This window comes from Mastomys coucha, unplaced genomic scaffold (genome assembly GCF_008632895.1).
Source record: "Mastomys coucha isolate ucsf_1 unplaced genomic scaffold, UCSF_Mcou_1 pScaffold7, whole genome shotgun sequence".
NCBI classification, from domain to species: domain Eukaryota; kingdom Metazoa; phylum Chordata; class Mammalia; order Rodentia; family Muridae; genus Mastomys; species Mastomys coucha.
The window spans coordinates 59,338,317-59,341,983 of record NW_022196913.1 but is presented as its reverse complement, the minus strand read 5'-3'; the positions used below and the strand labels follow the sequence as shown (position 1 = coordinate 59,341,983).

Below are 3,667 nucleotides of genomic sequence, written 5' to 3'. Positions count from 1 at the left end.
GGAGGGAGAGGGAGGGAGAGAGAGAGAGAGAACACAGCTGCTAGCTCCCAAGTTTCTTGGGTTTGGGTCTGGGCTCAGCCCGAAGGCTTGTGTTTCTGAATAGTTCGTTTGGCTCACACTTCACAGGCATCGGTCTTTTTGTCTGAGAAGGAAGGCACTGCCCACGTTTTCATGGACTGGGAAGCAGAGAAAGAGAATCACTCTCTGCCGGCTTTCTTCTCTTCTTTTCTTCAGCTGTGACCCTAGCCTAACCCACAGAATGGTGCTTCCCACGTGAAGGCCGCCTTGCCCCCTCAGCCAGTCCTCTCCGGAAATGTGTTTACAAACACAAACAAAGGTGTACCTCACTAAAGCTCTGGGCACAGATGCTTTTATTCCAACTAAATAAACAAGCATAATTAACCACCACAAGCTGGCACATGCCTTTAACCCCAGCACTTGGGAGGCAGAAGAAGGAGGATCTCTGTAAGGTCGAGGCCAGGCCAGTCTACAGAGGGTCTATAGGACAACCAGGGCTATACAGAGAAACCCTTGAGGGGCATGAGGAGGGGGGTGGAGATTAACCACTGCAGACAGGCTACTGCTGGAGACTGTAACGATGAAGATAATTGAGGGCGCCCTACCAGGTTGTTAATGAGTGTCAGCCAGCAGGATCATGAGAGAAGATGGAAAGGTGTTAAGTCCAGAATTATTGGAAGAGAAGAGGAAAATGGCGATCCACTTACCTATTGCCACGTAGCACAACCTACAACAGCAAGAACTGTTTATTGTGCTTGCAGCCTCTGCAGTTTGGGCAGAACCTGTGGGGTCAGCTCATCTCTGCTCCAAAGCAAGCTAGGGTGGCTCACAGCCCGGGCGGGGCTGAGGGCATCTGTCACTCCCATGGAGTAGCTGGTACAGCTGTAGGCAGAAACCTCAGCCCCGTGTGACTGCTCATGTTTCACAGTGTGGTGGCTGTGTTCCCAGGGCAGACATCCCCAGAGACAGGAAGTAGATGCTGCCAGACCCTTAAGGCTCAGGTCTGAAACCTGACTCAACCCCAGGCCAGCTGTGTTCCCCTCAACTACCAGGACCCAAATTCAAGGCAGGGCTAGAGCCCTTTGATGGCACTGTGGAATGCCTCGGCACAGGCAGTCCTGGAGGAGGCCAGGCAGGGCGATGCTGTGGATCTGTTTATGGTAGAGTAAGGGAGCAACTCTCTTCGGGCTGAGCATGGCCTCCGCTGCATCAGAGCTGTGACCCTTTCCTGGCACAGGGTGGCTTCCAGGCATAACACCGCCTTTACATTGACCAGCCCAGAGCAGCCCCTGGATAGTGGTGAGTAAAGAGAAACTCTAAAAGCAAGTCCCTGGGCGAGCTGCGAATCTGGCTCTTGGCCAAGGTCAGCCTGCCGTCTTCCTGGAGTAGCTCAGGGAGGCTGATGAGCTGAGGCGCTTGAATCCCAGCCCTGCTCGGAAATCTCTTTCTTTCTTTTTAAAACTTTTACTTTGTTTCTATTTGTGCTGTTGTAGTCAGTATCCGACTATGAGCCTTTTATTTAGGAAGCCTGAGCCATTTAGTATTCTAGTCCCTCTAGGATAACCATCCTCCTCCGACTTCCTTATCCTTTGTCAGTTTGCCTTAGTCATGGTTTATAAATCAGGACTGTGTGTGTGTGTGTGTGTGGTGTGTGTGTAGGTGTGTGTGTGTGTATGTGTGTAGGTGTGTGTGTGTGTCTGTGTGTGTGTCCATGTGTCCGTGTGTGTATGTGTGTGTCCATGTGTGTGTCTGTGTGTGTGTGTGTGTGTGTGTATGTATGTCCGTGTGTGTGTATGTGTATCCATGTGTCCGTGTGTGTGTGTGTGTGCCCCTGTGTCCATGTGTGTGTCCGTGTGTGTGTGTGTGTGTGTGTGTATGTGTGTCCGTGTCCGTGTGTGTGTGTGTGTGTGTGTCCGTGTGTGTATGTGTGTCCTTGTGTGTATGTCCGTGTGTGTATGTCCGTGTGTGTGTTGGGGTGGTGTCCTAAAACCAAGGGTCTGCATGGCAGTGCACAAGCCAGCAGAAAGAGGCAGGAGGTGGGTATGAGACATTCGTGAATTAGGGGACTAGAGAGATGGGCTCAGTGGTTAAATGCAGTTGCTACAGAGAGCCAAGGTTTGATTCCCAGTACCCACATAGCTTACAGCCATGTGTAGCTCAGGGGATCCAATACCCTCTTCTGGTCTCCACAGCACCACTGTATGCATGTAGTACACATATAGACATGCAGGCAAAACCCTCTCATACACTTAAGATATAAGTAAGTAAATCTTTGTATAAAAACATGTCAAGCAGCTGAGCAGTCGGTGGAGGTGCAGCCTTTTAACCCCAGCACTCCAGCAGAGGCAGGCAGATCTCTGAGTTGAAGGCCAACCTGGTCTACAGCCAGGGCTACACAGAGAAACCCTGTCTTGATATGCTGCCCCCCCCAAAAAAGTCAAGTATATTTTTAAGCATGCATTAATGAATTGAACACCCAGCTAGTTCCTTTCTTCAAATAGCCTGCATCTTTAAAAAAAAAAAATCAGAGATCTAGGTTTTTCAATCTATTTAAGATTTTTATTTTATAATTTATTTATGTGTCTGTATCTGTGCTTATATATGTGGGTATCCAAGGAGGCCAGGAGGGGGCATCAGGTCCCCTGGAGCTAGAGTTATAGATAGCAAGTCCTCTTAACTACTGAACCATCTCTCCAGACTCTATTATTACTGTTTTTATTATTATTATTATTATTATTATTATTATTATTATTATTATCTTAATGATATTACATTTATTTTCAATTTTTCATCATTTATTATTAATTGATTTTGTATGTGTATGTGTGTTTTAGTTACTTTTATATTACTGTGAAGAGACACCAAGGCAAATTATATAAAGAAGCATTTAATGGAGGTTTATTGTTTCAGAGGATGTAACAGGAGCATGGTAGTAGGTCGGCAAGCATAGTGCTGGAGCAGTAGCTGAGAGTTTACACCTAATCCAGAAGCATGAAATGAGAGAGCGCTAACAGGAATAGGCTGCACTTTTGAAACCTCAAAGCCTGCCCTCAGAGTCACACTTTCTCTAATAAGGCCACACCCTCCCCAACGGGCCACGCCCCCTAATCCTTTCCAAACAATTCCACCAACTGGGGACCAAGCATTCAACTACAGAACCTATGGAGGTCATTTTCATTCAAACCACCAGTGTGTGTGTGTGTGTGTGTGTGTGAGAGAGAGAGAGAGAGAGAGAGAGAGAGAGAGAGAGAGAAAGAGAGAGAGAGAATAAAGTGCCTTTCCACTGAGACATTTCACTGGCCATATATTTGCTTATTAACTTATTTATTTGTAGTGGAAGTTAGTATAAGTGGCTGAGCATACCACAGCACACATGCAGGGGTCAGAGGACAACTTCTTGCAGTCAGTTATCTCTTTCTACAATGTAGGTCCTAAGGATCAAACTCACGTCATCAGGCTTGGCAGCAAGGACCTTTACCTACTGAACCATTTATGGTCCCTCTGTCAAGCTTTGCAGTATAAGTAAGTCCAGAATATCTGGTAAAATACACAAACTCCACAAAAATTGATTTAAAAAAATCATTCTGGCTGGGCAGTGGTGGGGCACGCCTTTAATCCCAGCACTTGGGAGGCAGAGACAGGCGGATTT

General features: G+C 47.0%; 1 protein-coding gene across 2 annotated transcripts in view; it reads right to left on the bottom strand.

Annotated features, from left to right (window-relative positions):
• The window catches only part of Eif4e1b (eukaryotic translation initiation factor 4E family member 1B), a 19,627-nt gene that overhangs the window by 5,892 nt on the left and 10,068 nt on the right, over nt 1-3,667 (bottom strand). The window contains exon 1 of one of the 2 annotated variants that reach the window (XM_031358421.1): nt 726-875. The exons of the other annotated variant lie outside the window; for it this stretch is intronic. The gene's annotated coding sequence lies outside the window, so the exon portion shown is untranslated. Of the gene's footprint in view, nt 1-725; nt 876-3,667 lie in introns of those variants that run through there. 2 annotated transcript variants of the gene reach the window in all.